Below are 21,433 nucleotides of genomic sequence, written 5' to 3' on the forward strand. Positions count from 1 at the left end.
GATGAACTGGACAAAGATGAGCAGAGCCAACATAAAAGGATAGTTGTTGTGTAATTTAAATTAGTTAAAACTTAGACCAAGCTGGATCTACATATTTTAATTCCTCAGAATTCCAATCTTGCTCTCTTGGCAGTGTGCGCGCAGAGGGTAGAGATAAAGATTTAAGCACATATCATGTCAAATCTCCTGTTTCCTCTAGGAGACTCATCTTCCTACTAGTGAAAATGCCAATCTTGTTCTTTACTTTCCTTGGATGTGGTTTGAATTAACCTTTTCTGTCTCAAAAAGGTTGGATTCTTGGTGTTGTCATTCAGTGAGAAATGAAAGTAGTGTTATATGTAATGAACGTATCAGTCAGATTTTATGAACAGAAAGATTCAATTTGCAGGGCACATTTTAAGAGGTTCAGATGTTTATGGCCACTGGAAGGGAAAGTTGGCAAAAAAAGAAAATCTGGATGGATGACATAGTATCTCGAGTGGATCAAAATTCATCCACAGAGATTAGCAAAGGAGTGTACAGAATGGACTGAGTAAGAAGCAGAAAGCCAGATCCTTAGCTGGCAGAAATTGGTATAGCTCAGATGGCTTTGAATTGGTACCTTAAGGTTTAGCCCATGTTGATTTTGACACAAGACGGATTGGAATCTCAAAACTAGAGGAAAGAAGCTTTTAATGTATTAATCCATAGCACTATCTTCCTTTTTTAAAGAATCCACCATCCATAAAGCTAGGAAGACATGTCGTGTGATACAGGTGAGTACGAATGGATACCAATGATTCCCACACTGGATTATTTCTGATTCAAATTCAGCTCAGATTTTAACTGACCAGAACTAACTTAGTTCACAATCTGTTAAACCAGGTTTATTTGTTATTCCTTCGGTTTATGACCCATTATTATTTTTTATCTCTTGCGATCATCTGAGTGGCTCCAAGGAAGCAGCGAGGTACTTTATATAGGCTGGAAAATGTGGTGGTGAAGCAATCATGATAATGGGTACTGTAAATACGAGACTAGGTTTGTCTCTCAGCTACAAAACCTAGAGTAACTATTTCTCTCACGCCGTACTGGTCAGCAGATGTGGATAGGCAAAAAGTACAAGAGGACTGCACCATCAGAACGAAAGGTGCAATTGGGCACACTTCCTGTACACCAGAGAGATCTGAAAGCTCTTGTTTCTCTCTTGGGCCAAGTCTCACAAAGCAACTGATCCCAATGAGCCCTACATTATTTGCAGTAGAAACAACTGGTGTTTCTCAATCAGAACACTAAACAATCACCAAACGTCAGCGAATGGGCCCTAAGCGGTATTTGACTGAGGGCTTCCTGACCTACCTCATGTTTTTCTTCTTCCTTAGATTATTTATGCAAGACTAATTTTAGTATCTTTTTCATAGGCAAGTATCTGCATGGAACTAGTTACAGTAAAAGGAAGGATCAGCGTCCCTATGCCCATTTCAAATGGTGGTACAGCAGTTGGATTATGTAACAACATGACTGTCAGTTAATCAAGGCAAGCCCTGTATAAGAAATATCAGTTCAGTATGGATTTGTAATTAACCTACACATTGGGCGAGCTTTTTCAGAGCTGGCCATATCACTTTGTAGGTGCAAAACATTTCCCCCTATATTCTCTTCTCTCCTGTGCACCAGTTCTCACCACTTTGCAGAGAGCTGGTCTGAGGATTTGGGGACATCTAGCAGGGAGCTTTTTGATATAAACACTAAATGTAAACAAACCTGGCTTTGAGCTAGTTCATTTACAGGGAAACCCTCCTACCATGCTGAACTATGAAATATTGGATTAAAAAAACAATAGATTTAAGAAGATGCATAAGACACACACTCCACCACACTCACACCAAGCATATGCATGTGCGCACTCCCCCGCCCCCATCACAAGAACACAACCATCATCCATTTCATAGGAACTATTTTTCTATAGTCAGAATAAATAGCAATGGCCACAAAATCTACACGGTTAAATACTCTCAGCTATTACCATTGAGTGATTAAGTCTTGGATCTCTAGTACACGTGGGGTAGCACAGATGTAGTGCTCAGACATTTTAGATCACTGTGGATGAATTTGTTCTAGGGACAGGAGGAGTGGAAATACAATGCAGATTCAAGGATGGATCCTGGGCCCTTCCCAAAGTTTCTTTGCACCAATCCTTAGCTGGGTGGGAATGGCACAGGCCTGGAGGACATTGATGGAGTGGCTCTTTAGGAGCTATTATCTGCAGAAGCTAATGTGAGCAACCCCATGGCTTCACAAGGTGCATGGTTGTGGAGAAGCAGACCCAATGGAGTGGCAGATCAGTGTAAGATCAAAATCTGAGATCCATTCCTCATTTGCATGAATTTTTAAAACAGCTCCAGACCTCAGCACTCTCCCCTTAACAATCAACTGATTAATAATCCCGCCAGTGATTCAATTCATCTACCTTCAGCAATTGGCAAGTCAGTTGTACAAATTAAAAACAAATCCAAGCGACAAACTTCCATTAACTCCCAGGAGTTTTAATACCGTCCCGAAAACATACAAGTCCTGCATATTCTTTTCTTAGTCATCAAATCCCAAATAGGGACAAGACTGCTGAATAGAGACAGCTCAGGAGCAATAATGAGATTAATAATGTGTTTAAAAAAGGCTGACAACATATATGGAATTTTTACGAGGTCTCCTTTGGAAGCTGACATATCACTTCATTAGCATCCTATGGATCAAGGATGATCCTCTTTTTAAATGGGATGATGCCAGAGAACTAATGACACAATGACATCACTTGCTGTCATTCTTGATTATCATTGTGATGATCCTTCTGTATTTGCATATTTCTGTGCAATGCATTTCCTGTGCTGAGGGACTCTCCCAAGAGGCAAATGGCAGGCACTTTCAACACTTTAGAAAAGCCTCTATAGGGATCTACAGGTCTGTATGCTACGCATCAGGTTTGCAAAGGGGTCTCAAATATTTGGGCTGTAGTTTTGCGTTCCAACTTTTTTTGAACATGCAAAAGATCAAATCTCTATGCACACATGGCATTTGGATGTGAAATCAAGTACACACCTAGGACTTGATTCTAATTGCATTGACAACTCTGTAAACTGAAGTCAACGGAATTGACCAAGATTGGGCACAGTACAGAATCAAATCCTATGAAGTTCAGCTGGTGTGAGATCAGGATCAGGCCCCCATAGAAAACATGCACAAATGCTGCCTATTCACATAAACTTGAGGCTCTGTATGTGCTAAAACTTGGGATACACAAACAGATACACAATTTCAAACGGGAGTACATCAAAGCGCACTATGAACTTTCAGTGTGCTATAGCAGAGTCCACATGGGAGGTTGCTGAAGCAAGTCCACTGTAGATTCGCACCCTGGCTGCGTACTAATATTCCATGTAGACAAAACCTCAAACAATATTTTGTTTTTGAAAGAAAAGAAAATCCATGGAGCATCTCTAACCTTCAAAGGTAAGGTAGGAATTCCCCTATGAACTTCAGCTTGGAGGGGTTAGATAACAAGTATCAGAGGGTAGCTGTGGTAGTCTGTATCCACAAAAACAACGAGGAGTCTGATGGCACCTTAAAGACTAACAGATTTATTTGGGCATAAGCTTTCGTGGATAAAAAAACCCACTTCAGATGCATGGAGTGAAAATTACAGATGGGGCATAAATATGAATATTTAATATATTTAACATATATAATTATTATAAATCACATTTAAAATTATATATATATATATATATATATATATATGCATATAACATATTTAATAAATATAAATATTTATGCCTGCATCTGTAATTTTCACTCCAGGCATCTGAAGAAGTGAGTTTTTAACTCATGAAAGCTTATGCCCAAATAAATCTGTTAGTTTTTAAGAGGCCAGCGGACTCCTTGTTGTTTTTAACAATAGTTTAGATCTATCAGTCTGAAGCAGCCTAATTTCACTTGCAGGAAATCCCAAGCAGTAAAATGGTTGCAATTCTCTAACATCTTCCAGATGGCTAATGAACTAAGGTGGATAAGGTGAATAAGTATTATTATTTCCCAGTTTTACAGCTGGGGACAGGGAGTCACAGAGAGGTCAGTTGATTTGCCTAAGGGTACCAAGTAAGTCAGTGGCAAGGGAGAGCCAGCAATAAAATCTGGGAGTTCTGTGGCTCCTTGTCCTCTGTTGTAACCACTGACTAGCCTACACTGATGCCCTCTCCTCCCTCCCCTCAGTAGCTGGAAATAATGCGTTAGGCAGTCTTTTGAGACAGTTAATACATGTGTGGGCAATGACTAATCAAAGTCTGCGTTCTACTCTTGGCTCTACCAGAATCCAAAGTGTGATCTTGGGTCACTTAAACTTTTCCTTTGACTCCTTTGTACAGTGGAGTCAAAAATACTTCCATGCTTCAAAGGGTCTGGAGCGGCTGAGTTTGTTAATGTCTGAGAAGCTCTTTGAGACCTTTGGATGGTCAGTAGCTTATGACTGTAAAATATTTAAATATCTTGGCACACTGTACTCACACTGTAGTCTTCCCAGACAAATGCTGAAGTGTGTTTCTATACTGTCTTCTATGCGAAAACAGATGGGTTAATGCAGCACAAAACTCTTCTGTATATTTTTCCACAGGAACCACTCTAGCATCAGACCAGCTGTAAACCTAGTACAGTATCCCTGAGGCTTCAGGGGAAGGGAAATCCCCCAGAACACACCTGGCCAATTATGAAATGCAGCTCACAGGGGGAAAAGTTCCCTGCAGACAATCAGCTGATGCCATGAAGTGTGAGATTCGAGTACCCGTATCATTATCTTAGTTTGCATAACTGCAAAAGGGTTATTTATGTGAGTGCCGTCTTTAAAACTTGCTGTCACACTTGTCTTAGCAATAACCTCCCATAGCAGTGAATTCCACAGATTGCCTATACCTTGTAGAGAGAAATATTTCCTTTTATGGGTTCAACTCAATAGGTCAACTTCACTCTGAAGATATCTCTTAAAAGACATGACACCTTCTTAAGATGGCAGTAAAAAAATTAACCCAATTTCCCTTTGTTTTCTGTATACGATAGATGCTGGTTATTAACTACTTCTTGGTTGCCATTTTCCAGAAGTTACGGATAAGTGAAAGACCATTTTTTAGTGCATGCAAATAAGTGTGGGCCCCTTACTGAATGGGGGAGGCAACATAGTGACAGAGGATGTGGAAAAAGCTAATGTACTCAATGCTTTTTTTGCCTCTGTCTTCACGAACAAGGTCAGCTCCCAGACCATTGCACTGGGCAGCACAGCCTGGGGAGGAGATGACCAGCCCTCTGTGGAGAAAGACGTGGTTCGGGACTATTTAGAAAAGCTGAATGAGCACAAGTCCATGGGGCCGGATGTGCTGCATCCAAGAGTGCTAAAGGAATTGGCATATGTGATTGCAGAGCCATTGGCCATTATCTCTGAAAACTCATGGCGATCGGGGAAGTCCCAGACGACTGGAAAAAGGCTAATGTAGTGCCTATCTTTAAAAAAGGGAAGAAGGAGGATCCTGGGAACTACAGGCCAGTCAGCCTCAACTCAGTCCCTGGAAAAATCATGGAGCAGGTCCTCAAGGAATCAATTCTGAAGCACTTAGAGGAGAGAAAAGTGATCAGGAACAGTCAGCATGGATTCACCAAGGTGTCCTTACAATAAATAAAGCAAAAACAAAAACAAAATTGTTATACTGACAATCAATGCTCTGAGTATGTCACGCAAAATAAGACAGCACACAATTTTAAAAACAGAACTTGTCCGACATGGTTTCTCCAAACAACTGCCTCCTTGCCATCATGTTCACACTGGTGGCCTAGGTTTGTGCGGATGTTATAGTCCTTCAAATTGCAATCACTATGTTTTAGAATGTGCAAAACAACAGGTTGCAACACCAAATGTCTCAGCTACTTGCAATTTTTAGTATTGGACTCATGTAGCACCTCCAGGACTTGAATTTTATTGGTGAGAGACAGGGCCACACGTTGGAAGCCATGATACAGCAGAAATGCATGTTATGAATGCTGCAGAGATATGCATGCACATTCGTGTCCTGTCTCAGACTCTGAGACAGCAAATTCATAGAATCATAGAATATTAGGGTTAGAAGAGACCTCAGGAGTTCATCTAGTCCAACCCCCTGCTCAAAGCAAGACCACACCCACTAAATCAATTACAAGTGGAACCTCTTTTCTTAGGACGTTGTCTATTAGTGGCATGAGAGTTGCTTATTTCCAAATTTTAAATTGGAATTAATTAAAGTCAATGGGATGGGATTGGTTCTCAGGAAAGTGTTGCTAATAACTGAAGATACAGTGGTTGCTGGTTATTAGCAATCCTGATAAAGAATCTCATTTAGATTCAGTCTAAGTCAATAGACAGTTACAGAGCATGAGAATTTGCAGTGATTATAACTCATGTAGTTCAAACACCAGTTATTACTATTGCACTGCTCTAATATTCAGAACACAAAGTTAAACAGAACCATTTGGATCACAGTAAGTCTCCTTCCTGTGTTTGCTATCGAGAAAGATCTCCTACAGCTGACTATAACAGGGGAGAAGACAGCCATAAAGAGGAACAAGCAAGAGAAAGAGAAATGAGGGTTTCCAGCTGCAATATCAAGAGTTCTGTAGGTGGAAAGAAATGGTATGCTTGTCTTTTGTTTTAAGTCATGATCAAACACAATGGGCCATATTCTCTGTTGTGTTCAGTTTCCACTGCCTGCAAAAGGGGTGGAAGGTTTGACAGGGAGCAATTTCTAGCTTTGTGATTATCTGCCCAGGCCAAGCCCTGTGTGCAGATAGGTCCGTCTCATAGCTGATCTCAACATGTACCAGCAGGCAAAGGACCCATTCACCGACTGGGGATTGTCAGAATGAATTGCACTCTGGCCATGCCCCTGTGCTGGTGGCTGCAGGGAGGGTGGTATAGTAGCAAGCTCTGTGCCCCCTGGGGATTCTCTCATACCAGGGAATTGCCTGGCAGGGGATCTGTGGACATCCTTCGCTCCCTTTGCACTGCCTGTATGACACAGGGGGAGCAGAGGCCCTACCCCAAAGAGCATAAATTCTGCTCTCTTTTACTCTTTGTAAATCTGGAGTAACTCGATTTAAGTCAGTGGAGTCACTCTGGATTTACACGGGTGTGAGATGGAATTTGGCCCGTTTGTTCTGTGGTTGGTAGGAGCTCTGCCTCAGCACCAGTGCTGTCTGTGCGGGAAATTTTCTTTCTGATGCCCTCAGTGAGAAGCAGAAAGCTCAGCTCCTGAAGAATGGGTCTACAAAACATGGGAGCTGACCCTTTAAAAGCACACAAGGAATGTTAACATTGTTTGCCTGCACCAACAAGCTTCCCTCCCACCTATCACACAATAGAAGGGTTACCCAAACCACAGTGATCTACCAAAGTTTGCTGAGGCATTTAGACTTTGAATAAGTTCCCCAACAACCATTAACTGGAACTACATCAACTATTAGCTCATGAGCATTTAGTCTCAATGCCAGTCTGCAAGAGCCAAAACGAGCAGGTATGAATGTGACCCAACCCACATGTTGTTCATGCACATTTTTTTCCACCTGAATTTTCATCTGAGGCTGTGGGAAGCAACCTGAAAAGCTGTAACAGAACCCCAGGGCTCATCACTGCTCACCTAGCCACAGCTTTACATAGGTCAATGTGATTTTCGGATCAGAAAGTCTAGCATAAAGTATGAACAAATGGGTGAGATAGTGCCAAATTTGGAGGGATTAAGTGAAAGATGAAACTTTAAAGAGTAGGAGTCTCTGTTTCTTAATCCCTTGAAATTCAAAGGGACAGAAAAGTAACCTCTTCATTGCTATGCACCTGTGCATGCCTTTGTCTCTTCCTGTAAAGGCATCCCTTGTATTTTCTAGGGGGCTACAAAGATGGGCATCCCTGGACCATAGAGCTACAACAGTGATCTTTGGCTGAATGGTTTCCTTTCTTCTATGTGTGCATTTATGGGGAGGGAAAGTTGCCCGGGACTCTCTAAGCCTCGACTGACTTAGTCCAAGGAGGTGTTCACTTCTCCAAGGCATCAACTAAGAGTGGGGAATGGTTGATGAGATTCTCAGTTTATTGTGGATGACGAACTGGGAGAGCAGTTAACTCCCTCCAAAATGGTGTGGCGGCTCTAAAGGGGTGGAGACTGAAGGTCAGGGGTGAAATTCTGGCTCCAATGATTTTACCACTCAACTTCAGTGAAGCCAGATTCTCACCCACATCTTCAGCTGACTCTGTGCGACAGGCAGAACAGGCAGTCACGAAGGATGGCAAAACATTTAGCAATTATGAACAAAATTCACTGCTGTGCATAGGGCCAGCAGAAGGACTATGTGCCACCTACATCCAACCTAAACCCTCTAAAGAGTACTTGTGGCACCTTAGAGACTAACAAATTTATTAGAGCATAAGCTTTCGTGAGCTACAGCTCACTTCATCGGATGCTCACGAAAGCTTATGCTCTAATAAATTTGTTAGTCTCTAAGGTGCCACAAGTACTCCTTTTCTTTTTGCGAATACAGACTAACACGGCTGCTACTCTGAAACCTCTAAAGAGTGTGTCTGAAGTGGTGCATAGGTCAGTGCTGGCCCTCTGCATAGGGCCAAATTTCATTCCATGTGAGTGAAGTGACTTGTGAACAGTGCACACTGCCCTCTTTGCAGAAAGCAGCAAAACTCCTAGATCCAACACTGCAAATTGCTGTAATAATCTCTTTCAAACCCCAGCTGGTCAGATGAATAGAGATTCACCCTCAAGCTCAGCGTTCCTCATGGTAGTTTACCAAGCTATCAGGATCCTTTGGACCATCATGTGGAGTGGCTCAAAATATGGCATAGGGCCTGATGAAAGAAACTAGGAATCAGGACACCTGTGTTTTATTTTCTGCTCTGCTACTGACTTTCTGTGGGGATAAAGACACTTAACCTCTCTGCTTCAGTTTAATCAACTGTAAAATAGTTATAACAGCGCTCACCCTTCACACAGAGGTGCTCTTAGTCTATTAATGTTTGGAAAGGGCTTTGAAGTCTGTATTAGTTTAGCATGTAGAGTTCTTCCTTAGAATGACCTTGTGAGCTGTCAAACCAGCAGCCCTGTGAAGTGAGCCTTTTGCTCCATGGAATTCTATCAAGAAAGATGACTTTCTGTGTCTGTGTCTCAAATACTTTGGGCAGCAAAGAAAGCTTTATGCTGCCAGCGTGTTGGCTCAAACAATGATTCTGGCTACTAAGGAATTAAGCATAAAGAATTAGCAGGGAAACACCATGTTGTTTATATGAATGAAGAACAGTACTTTACTCCCTTGTGCATCCCCACACAGAGTGCATAGCATGTGCAGTGACAAGGGCATGCAGCTATGGCCATTAGGATTTCCACTGTTCATTATGGGACTGCATTCATTTTGGAGGGATGTATCTTATTTGACAGTGGTCTCACAGTGGAAAGTGCAAGTATTTGTGTGTGTGGGAGAGAGAGGGTATGAGAAAGATTGTGTGGGAGAGACTGTGTGAAAGAGTGCAAAAAAGAAAAGGAGTACTTGTGGCACCTTAGAGACTAACAAATTTATTTGAGCATAAGCTTTCGTGAGGTACAGCTCACTTCATCGGATGCATTTCGTGATGTAGCTCATGAAAGCTTATGCTCAAATAAATTTGTTAGTCTCTAAGGTGCCACAAGTACTCTTTTTTTTTTTGCGAATACAGACTAACACAGCTGCTACTCTGAAACCTGAAAGAGTGCAGTGTTCACACAGAGGCAAAAAGAAGAAAGTGACTGACTGGACATCTCGTTATTTAACGAAAACAATGTTTTGGAAAGACTCACCATGCTCCTGAGTAGGACTCTGGAATAACTGAAATGGAGACACCCCCACAGAGTTAGCCAACCTAGATTTTAGACAAGAAGCAGAGGATTCTGGGACAGGATTTGTGTTTTGGCTTGCTTACATAAGAACAAAAAAGATAAATGCCCATATCTATCTCCTCCTGACATTGGGATTAGCTAAAGTCTGACCCTGACAACCAGGGGAAAACCCACCCGTAAAGTAATCCCACCCTCTTATATTCAGTGTTATTATAGTCAGGAAAATATAGAGAGGTGACTGGCTTTCTCCCTTTCAGAAGAAGTGTTTTCACTTTATGAATCAGAAGATGATTTTTTCTAATGGTCAACTTTGCAAACTCATTCTGGGCTCTGGAAAAAAAATCTTTTTTCTCTTGCAACTGGATCTTCACTGAAAGGCCGGTTGATGATGCACGAGGCAGAATAGAATCCAGCTCATCCTCACAGAGCTGAGTTTGCTCTGCAGGGACAATCTGAATAGAAACTAACAAAGGCATCAGACTTCATTAGTTATACAGGGAGGAGGTGTGTGGAGGGAGGTGCTGCCATTTTTACAGTCACTTTCCAGAAGGTAACCACAGTTTAACACAAGACCTTACACGTGGAGCCTTGATGGTGTGTCTCTAGTTTGGAAGAGGCACTGTGCAGGAGGGATTAGGAAAGCAATTTTTTTTAAAACCTCAGGCACTTTGATGTTAAATAAATTCCTGGTTAAACATCTCCCTCTTTCTCTTCCTCACCAGGGTTTCTTTGTTTCTTGAAAAAAACAGTCAGATTACTTCTTTAGAGGGGCACAGGGAGCACAACAGGGATCACTCATCAGCACTTCATTCTACTGCATTGCCACTAATGCCAGGGATACACTTTACAAAATCTCTCCTTGTGAAACTAGCTTTAGATGTCTTTAAAAAAAAATCTTTATCCATTTACATTTATTTCGTAAATCCCATCCCAAACTGCTTCAGTTTTTTTTGATTTAATACATTTGAGGGATCCCTTCCCTGAAATGCAGCCAGTTCTGGTGTGAAATGCAGCAGCTGTTTCACAGTGTGTAACACCACTACACAACAGGTTAAGACAGGAAGTGAAACAGGACTCAGAGTTAGGCTGCTTTTGCAAAAAGGGCCATTTGATCTTTAATTACCACAATGAAAATAGACAGTTCAGCTCATCTGAGAGACAGCACCTCAAGTAGCAGAGGGCCTTCTAAAGACACCATTGGGCCAGTACTGTCCCAGCTATTATATCACCAGCACCACTTCCTGGCAGGAGGTCTTGCATCCCGTTGTGGACCAAGCCTGACCAGGCTTATTTTAGGAGAGCTGGATGGACCACAACACAAAGTGTTATGACTGCAGACCACAAACAATTAAAATGAAGAACGATTAAGATCTATCCTAGGTAAAGGGAATATTGAACATCATCTATATAAGGTTTTTATATGACCCCCCATTTTGTAGTATCTGAGCATCTTGACATTTTTATGTGTTTATCCTCAACACCTCTGGTGAGATAAGCCTTCCCTATTTTCACCTTTCTATAGATGACAAACTCATCCAAGGACACACACAGGAAGCTGTGGCAGAGCAGGGAATGAATCCAGGTCTCACAAGTCCCAGGCTAGCTCCCCAGCTGTCCAAGTACCCATCCCCTATGCTAGTTGTGTGGACCTCACCTGGGAACACTCCATGGTGCATGCCCACTGTTCCTATTTTCATCAGTTTTTCTTGATACCAGTTCCAAAAGCATCTTCAGCCCAATGCCGAAGGAGGTTAAAAGACATGCCCCTATTTCACTTCCAAACCATAGTTATAGCTTTCAGATATTGACAGGTATGCACATGCTTGGACTGTACCAGACGCCAAGTCAGATAGCAATTTGTCAGGGGTCAACAACACTTGCTTATATTTATCTCTCTCTTCATTTCTGTGACAGAGGGGCCTTTCCTTGAAATGAGGTTCCCAGGAGTGGATGGCTATAGGAAGGGATTGGGAAACTTGCTCTAGTACATTTATAAAAACACCCAGTATCTGTCTGTTTCTTATTTCCTGTGGAGCTTATCATGTCCCTTTTAGAACCCCCCTTTCTTGATGTATCATGCCTTCGAATTTGAAGATGTGTCGGAACATGTCATACTGTCTATAGCGGGAGTGGGATTCCTGGTGTTGGTGTATAGTTGCCATAGGTTGCTTTTGCAGTCATCAGCAGTGTAAGTTTCACAGCCACAAGAACCATTCTATCATTCTTTCTCACAGTTTTATCAGCCACAAGTATCATTCTATTATTTTTTGCTTCATGCAACCCCCTGAACATTTTCCTTTTAGGAAAGTGTCTACACTTATGGACTTCTCTAAGCTATATCTGCTCTAAAAACAGGAACAATTGCATAGTTAATAGAATATGTGTACAGTAAATTTCATCCTGAAGGGCCCTGCAATAATTACACTGACTGGCAACTGGAGCACTTAAGCACAGGCATAGCTTTAAGAATACAAATAACCCCACTGTTACCTACGTGACTAAGTGCTTTTCTGGGGGGCTGCCTGTATCCAGGTGACCCATACACAACAAATTCAGTTCTTTTTGAGCTGAATAGCAACAGCAGCCAATCTGTACCAGCAATACTATGCAGGACATTCTTAGGAGGAAATGTGATGAATAACTTTAACTGAAGCCATGTTTGGAGAAGATAAGTTACTCACAATGGAGTTAAATCAGGCCAAGTTAGAAAAGCCCATTAAAAAAATTAGAATTTAGAGATTGAGGACACCTACCAACTTACATAGGAGCCTGAATTAGCAGAAAAGAGGACTATAAATAGTATTTATAGAGCTCTAGTCACCATAGTATCTAGGTGCTGTGCCCTAGAAAATACTTTCTAGTTTTTGGACATGCTGTTTATTCCATTTCTACCAATAGAGTATAAGATAGCTTTGTTTAGTCCACAGAAATGTGATTTTGCTCCAAATTCCGCTAATCAGAAACTATCAATTACACCTGACACAATAATTAATTCAGCAAACTAGGACTTGCACACCGGATACATGAACTTGTTTCACAACCAGTCCTATCATCTAAAAAAAAATCAGAATTAGGGAATGATCTTGTGAAGAGTGTGAATCTCATGCTAGGTACCGAGCAGCCTCAACTCCCTCTTGACTAAGGGCACTCAGGACAGCATACAATTAGACCCCTCTATAAATATTTCTAAAATTAAGGTAATAGTCAAAGCTCCTCTAGTCAATGGAACAGCTACAGAATCTCCAGCCAGGCAAGTCACATAAGTGACTGATGTCACATATTCTGATCTAAAACAATCAGGAAATGACGAGAGCCAAGGTATTTTTAAAAAGAAACCTATTTTAAAACAAACAAAAAACCACAGTTCTTCTCAACTAAAAGCCTGGAGCCTTTTCAGGGGAGGTTGTTGTTTTACATGAGATCAGTAAACCAAATTAAATATGATGAAAAAATACTGGATGGATAATTGGTGCCTAGGCACGACAGTGAAGAGGGAGAAGATTAGGCTAAGAAACCCTCAAGATAAATCGTTATTATAGGGCAACCATGTCTTCTGCAATGTATGCTCGAGTGACTTCCAGGGGACAAGCTGAGGATAGCTCTTGTTGACTGCCCTCTCAGCTCCCTTGGTAAAGCAGCAGTCTGTAGAACATGGAGCATTCCACTTCTTGTGAAATGCTGCACATCTGAGACACCATGACCCAGATTCTTGTTCTCCATGGGTGTAGGTTTTGATCCATGAGTCCAGCTCTGGGATAGATGCTACATGATTGATAAAGCACTTAGGATGCCTCGTTGCCATTTGGCAAGCACAAGGAATGGCAAAGACAGGCTCAGGTTTTATATACTACTCCCAAAAACAATGGAGAATGTAACAGCAAAGTATAGCTCCCTATCTAAGCCTGCTCCATATGGTCATTGGTTGATGGACAGCCACCTCTTTAAATCCCTAGCAATGGGTTAAGGTTTCTATTTTTATTACTATACTACTAGCAGTAACTGTCTTTCTTAGAAGTAGAGCTGGTCAGGGTTTCCAGCTGAACGTTTTTCTGTTGGAAAATGCCCTTTCATCAACATTTAAATGTTGATTTTGACAAAATCTAACCAGGACTGGCATTTCTGGTCAAAACCACCCCACAAGAGACTCTGTAGTCTGGTGGTTAGAGCATAGGCCATGGGAGATTCTCGTTCAAGTACTTGCTCTGTGTGGTTTGGAGAGATCTGGGATACAAACTCTGCTCTAAGGCAGAGCAGGGACTTGAATCTTGGTTTCCCAGGATATGCAGAGTCTCTCCTGAAGCTCCAATGAGCTTGTTTTCATTCTATCTCAGAATAAAAATAAAATTTCATGACCTCAAAAAATTTAGCAAAATGAAGTTGTTTTCCGGCCAACTTTACTCAGGTGCTTTTGTAAGCATTATTCTGAGTACAGACTAGAGTGGACCTGGATGGGGTTCAGCTATCCCTTTGCCTTAGGGGTACTGGAAATCCAAATACACATTGACCCACATTTTGCAAAGAGTCAGTCTCCATCTTTATAACAGGTTAAACCAATACCCTGCTTCCACCAGAGCCAAAGACCCAAGCTCTTGTGTGTTCAAAATCCAGATCTGGATCTGAATTTTGTGGCTTGAGCCCAGACTTGTGAGAGCAAAGACCCATAGCTACATGATGTGACAGGAGGGATACTGTCAAACACTGTGTAATTAGTGTAAGAATGTCTTCAAATGATACCTGCATACTCCACTTCTTGGATTGTTTGACTTAGCTGAGCAGTGAGTTTGGGAACGGACAGAGGTCTTGATTCTATTAGGGAACACTAGAAATGTAAAAGGAGTACTTCCTCATGGAATAACGTGGAGAAAAGAGAATAGGTAGGTTCAACATTTCAGAATTGCAGGTATGCATGTAGGCATAAAAAAATTCAGGTGTGTGTGCGCATGTGCCATTACCGGTATTGTGCATCCAGTTGCCAGAATGGTAAATATTAATGGTGTGATGTCTAAGATGGCTTATATTTATCAAAATTGTGCATGCAGTTGTGGTAATTGTATTTGAATTTTAGATGTGCTCTTATTCATGCAATTCTGAAAATCTGGGCTTGACATTTAATAGTGACTGTCTTCCATTCGGAACAGACTTTATAAACTTTATACCAGTATATCTTAAATACATTGACATTCCATGCTTAGTGAAAGAGCTTTAACCCTGCCCTTTGATAACTGCTGTTTAGACAGCCTGATCTCTCTCTCATTAGGTGAAGTGCGTAAAAACATACAAAATTCACTTCACCAAAAACTGAAATACAGTCACGTTGGTGTTAAGTGAGGCCTACCATCAACTTGCCAGATGCTCAGCTATTATAAATCTGCATATCTCATTTAAAACTCACTGGAGCTGCACAGATATACACCAGCCAAAGATCTGTCCTGCAAACTAGTTGGTGACTCAGTAAATCTGCTCTTGATGTTGCGATTTCTGAATTTCTGCAGCTGCTGATGTCGGGGTCATTGCACATACAGGTGCTCCCAGGATTTTCACTGCTACGCCTAGATGAGGTAAGTCATCTACACTGTCCAAAACCCAAAGCTCCTGTCTGTGTCATTACACACTGTCTAGTTCTCCAGTGATAGGATCACTGGGATTGACCATCTGACTGAACCTCTTGAGGCATTGCCTGTTGCGCTTGGCTCGTCTGAATGCAAATTCCATATGGCGTATAAAGTTATGCAACAAGAAAGTTGCTTCATCACTGATAAGACCCAAAGTCCTGACATACTTGTGTTATTGTCGTTACAGGAATGCAGTGTGAAACACTAGAGTAAGGTCTGTTCACTGCACAACAGGCTAGCTACTATGTTTTTGGCTTTTTTTCCTGTTTTAAAACGACAACATTTTCACAATATTACTTGTAAGCTGCAAGAAGAATTAAAGTCTATGGTGCCAAGTTAGGTGCTTCAAATTAAATGATGTATAAAGATAAGGGCAGCAGGGAGGCAGTGTTGAAAACTCAATAAATTCCATAGATTAAGGTGGATCACTCCAGTAATCTTGAGGTTGCATTTTGGAGTGGTAGTCAAGCCAGTAGTTAAGGCATGACGGGGCAGTGTGGCAGTACAGAACAGGATAGCGAGTACCTTTTCCCTCTAGTCAATACCAACTTTGTTTTCTTTACACTAGCAATAAAATCAGTTTTTCTTTAAAAAAATGTCCTATCTGGGAATCTTATTTTATCCGGCCATTTAAATCAAACCCTTTAGCTAATCCCAGACCCTCCACCAGTATACTGCAAACCTTACTTATTTGTGCAATCCCCTCTGATTAGTTGCACTAGTCAGCAATTCGCAAAAAGAAAAGGAGGACTTGTGGCACCTTAGAGACTAACAAATTTATTTGAGCATAAGCTTTCGTGAGCTACAGCTCACTTCATCGGATGCATTCAGTGGAAAATACAGTGGGGAGATGTATATACATAGAGAACATGAAACAATGAGTGTTACCATACACACTGTAACAAGAGAGTGATCACTTAAGGTGAGCTATTACCAGAAGGAGAGCGGGGGATTGGAGGGGGAGCAGAAACCTTTGTCAATCTGTTTCTTCATTTCAGCAATCTTGTCTCTGTCTGAGGGGTTGGAGCAAATGCGGTTGTATTGTAGAGCTTGGCTATAGACAATGGATCGTGTGGTGTGGTCTGGATGAAAGCTGGATGGTGTGATCTGGATGAAAGCAATCTGTTTCTTCACTCCACTTCCTGGACACTATGGTGCTAATAAGCGATGGTCACATAAACACCACCCTATACCGGAAACCTACTGACCGTTATTCCTACCTACATGCCTCCAGCTATCATCCAGACAACACCACATGATCCATTGTCTACAGCCAAGCTCTACGATACAACCACATTTGCTCCAACCCCTCAGACAGAGACAAACACCTACAAGATCTCTATCAAGCATTCTTACAACTACAGTACCCACCTGTGGAAGTGAAGAAACAGATTGACAGAGCCAGAAGAGTACCCAGAAGTCACCTACTACAGGACAGGCCCAACAAAGATAATAACAGAATGCCACTAGCCATCACCTTCAGCCCCCAACTAAAACCTCTCCAACGCATCATCAATGATCTACAACCTATCCTGAAGGATGACCCATCACACTCACACATCTTGGGAGACAGGCCAGCCCTTGCTTACAGACAGCTCCCCCACCTGAAGCAAATACTCACCACACAACCACACATCGCACAACAGAACCACTAACCCAGGAACCTATCCTTGCAACAAAGCCCATTGCCAACTGTGTCCACATATCTATTCAGGGGACACCATCATAGGGCCTACTCAGATCAGCCACACTATCAGAGGCTCGTTCACCTGCACATCTACCAATATGATATATGCCATCATGTGCCAGCAATGCCCCTCTGCCATGTACTTGGTCAAACTGGACAGTCTCTACATAAAAGAATAAGTGGACACAAATCAGACATCAAGAATTATAACATTCAAAAACCAGTTGGAGAACACTTCAATCTCTCTGGTCACTCGATCACAGACCTAAGAGTGGCTATACTTCAACAAAAAGCTTCAAAACAGACTCCAACGAGAGACTGCTGAATTGGAATTAATTTGCAAACTGGATACAATTAACTTAGGCTTGAATAGAGACTGGGAGTGGATGGGTCATTACACAAAGTAAAACTATTTCCCCATGTTTATTTTCTTCCCCACCCCCCACTGTTCCTCAGACATTCTTGTCAACTGCTGGAAATGGCCCACCTTGATTATCACTACAAAAGGTCCCCCTCCCCCCCACTCTCCTGCTGGTAATAGCTCACCTTAAGTGATCACTCTCTTGTTACAGTGTGTATGGTAACACCCATTGTTTCATGTTCTCTATGTATGTAAATCTCCCCACTGTATTTTCCACTGAATGCATCCGATGAAGTGAGCTGTAGCTCACGAAAGCTTATGCTCAAATACATTTGTTAGTCTCTAAGGTGCCACAAGTACTCCTTTTCTTTTTGTGAATACAAACTAACACGGCTGCTACTCTGAAACTACTCAGGGATTATTATTTCCTTATTGAAAGCAAGGGTTGCAGGCCCAATTCTATGAAGGATGTGTCATTGCTTTTGATTTTGTACCATTGTCCACTAGATGGTGCACTTTCCTTTACCCTGAAATTGCTCTCTTTTTATACAACAGATTTGAAGCCTCAATATCCCTGTAGCCTCTTGTTCATATGTATGCATTCTATGATCAAGAAGTACATACTGTACGGAGTGACTATACTAGACCTGGTATTTGTTGGAATGACTGCTTTCATGTTTCATGCAAGACTGGCCTGCTGCATGGTTAGAGTCCAGAATTTACTCAGGGTGCCATGCTGACTGTAAAACTATGATATTGCTGCTGAACATTATAACATCACATCACAATACAATATGCAACTGTCACACAGCCATGAGACATCATGGCACAATTCAGGAAAAGTTTTCAGAGAGAAGAAAAGTGGTATTCCCCATGCACTCCTCTGCACCAGACTAAATGCCACAATCTTATAGATCACATATTTGTCAGCCACAGAAATATTGCATGAAATGCCTCCTCTAAAGAGTTTTAACTCTTCTGGGACCATGGACTGGTGGCCACTGGCTAGAACAGTGGTTCTCAACCTGCAGCCCGTGGGCCACTTGTGGCTCAATCAGCACACAGCTGCGGCCCATGTAGCATCCTCACTGCCATACAGGTAGTATATATATTGTGTGGATGTGGCTCATGTTATACATAGAAGACTGCATATGGGGCCCACAGTGGTAAATAGGTTGAGAACCACTGGGCTAGAACCACGTCACAATGGACAAAATGTTGTAAGGACAATGAGTCAAACTGAAACAAAGTTGGAGTCACACAGAAAATACATTTGATGTTGCCGCAAACAACCCTGCCCCTCATTACTCCCAGAGCAGGTGTTTCATTCCACAGGAAATTCTGCTCCCCTGTTTAGGGTAAGCCTTAAGGTTATGGGCACGGGTACAGAGGTGAAGTAATCCAGAGTCACAGTGCTTTCTCCCAACTAAGGTGGCTCACTTCAGAGATCTTGTGTCTCAGAACTACCAGAATTGAATCTTGTACTAGACAGACAACTGGGGAGGGAGAAAACAAGCAGAAGTAGGATGGGCAGCTCCACTCCACATTTCAACACAAAAGGAAAGAGAATAATTAACCCCTTATATACCATGTCCCATCCCTTCAGTCCTATGCTCACGGTCACATATTTGAGATGTGGCATTCCAGGACCCACAACAACCTGCAAACTGGTCTATATTAAACATCTCAAGGACCATAAAGATTCCCTAATGGGGAATATATGCCTAATGCCCAGAAAATATCTGCCAGAATTTGCAGCAGTTACATGAATTGACTTCTCAGTCAGCCGATGTATCATATTATATGACAGCAGGGACACTCAGTCCTCATCTATTCTGAACTCTATATAGTCCAAATCGCCTACTCTTCCTGGGGTTTGGTTTTTATTGGTAACTCAAACAGCAAAACGTACAACTCAGTCCACCTAGAGGGCAGCTCCAACCTCTTTTATATCCTCATTGGAGTTAACATGCATGTGCCTAACTGATTCAGCAGGAGTTATGCTGTACTTTCATGCAGAGGTTCAAGCAAGTGAAGTAGGGACTTGACAGTGGAGCCCTGCATCCCTATGTAGGATCCTAGGTCCAGATCCCACAAAGCTACTTAGGTGCCTAAACCCCAGAGTTAGGTACCTAAACCTGACACTTAAGCACTTAAGTCCAATTTTGGTTCCAGTGGGATCCACAAAACTCCCACTGATGTCTGTAGGCACCTGAACTTACTCAATGCCTAAGTTTTCAGAGTCAGAGTTCCCTAGGTGCCTACATTTCTATCTCTGAGAATGCACACTGCTGCCCATCTCCTACCAAGCCCCAGAACAATTTACAAACCAGGGAAGACAGGCATTTGGCCACCTCTGTCACGTGCAGGCCCAATCTGTTAGGCATGCTCAGAGGGCTCCTGCTGGATCAGGTCCCTTTCAAAATCCACCTGGAGAATACTGCCCATCTTATAACTTGCAGCCTAATGGTTAGAGCATTTCCTGAGGTTGTGGGAGACCCAGGTTCAATTTCTCCCTTTGCTTGAGGGGGAGAAGGGAGACTCCTGTTCAAGTCCTACCTCTCAGGAAATTGCTCTAATTACTGAGCTATGGAGTTGGGGTTTCCTCAGTCTCTCCTGAGGTAGCTGTTCCACCATGGATAAGTGATTAGAACAGTGGAACGGGCCTAGTGTCTCCCAACTCCCAGGTGGGTGCCCTAACCAGTGGGCTACAGAGTCTCTCCACCCCTTTGCCCCTCCACCCATGACTATTTGAGTATTTATTAACAGTGGAACAATCATTGGGCCAGAGATAGAATGACTCTGCAGTCCAATGGTTAAGGCTCCAACCTGGGAAGTGGGAGACCCCAGGTCCAGTTCTTCGGCTCCAACCACTCCTTAGCCACAGTGGAACAGTTTCAACAGGAGAGATCGCAGGACACCCCCACATTAGAATATCCTATAGCTGAGTGGTTAGAGCACTGTCCTGAAAGGTAGAAGACCCCTATTCAAATCCTCCCCCCCCCACAAGCAAAGGGAGGTATTGAAAGTGGGTCTCCCACATCTCAGGCGAGTGCTCTAACTGCTGAGCTAAAAGTTGAAGGTGGGCAGCTCCTATGGGTCCTCCAGGGATTTTGCATGGAGCCAGGCAGGTGTCTCACTCATTCTCACTGAAAGACCTGAGACGCCTAAGGTGCCTGACTCCAGGCAGGCGGTTCCCATTCATGGATTACTATCGGAGCTAGACACTTACGTGCTTTCCTGCAGCCTGGACTTATCTCCAAAAGTGGGGAGGGGACATAGGACACACCCGTTATTGGAATCCCATTGGCTAGCTGAGGTGGACTGAAGCCTGACATGCTGGCTTTTGTGGAGAGTGTTCTAAGTTGTCTATCTCTCCCCATTAATTGTATAGGAAGCCTAGGTGCTCAACTCAAACTTTGTGGGTCACAAGGTTGTGCTTGTGATTTTCTAAGCATTTAAAAGTTAAGCGCCATGACACAGCATTGCAATGCCTAAGTCCCTTTGTGGATTTAGGTCCTAGAGCCTGCCATCCTGTTACTATGCCATAATAATGTATTAGTAACAATAATCTGAATAGATACATATAGCACTTCTTAGGTGAGGTTCTTTACAAAAGTGATGATCTCATTTCACAGACCCAGAACTGAGGCACAGAGCAGTTAAATGACTCGCACAACACACCACAGTGAGTCCATGGCAGAGTTGAAAATAGAAGCCAGGTCTCCTAGTTGCTGTTTCCCAATACACCTTAGAGGGCAGTATAATAAAGAGATTACAAATAGACCACAGGGAAAAGATAGTTTAGTGAAAAATGATACTAAACAAAAGGACTGTAAGTGTATTTAGAGAAGGG

This window comes from Dermochelys coriacea, chromosome 6 (assembly GCF_009764565.3).
Source record: "Dermochelys coriacea isolate rDerCor1 chromosome 6, rDerCor1.pri.v4, whole genome shotgun sequence".
NCBI lineage: Eukaryota > Metazoa > Chordata > Testudines > Dermochelyidae > Dermochelys > Dermochelys coriacea.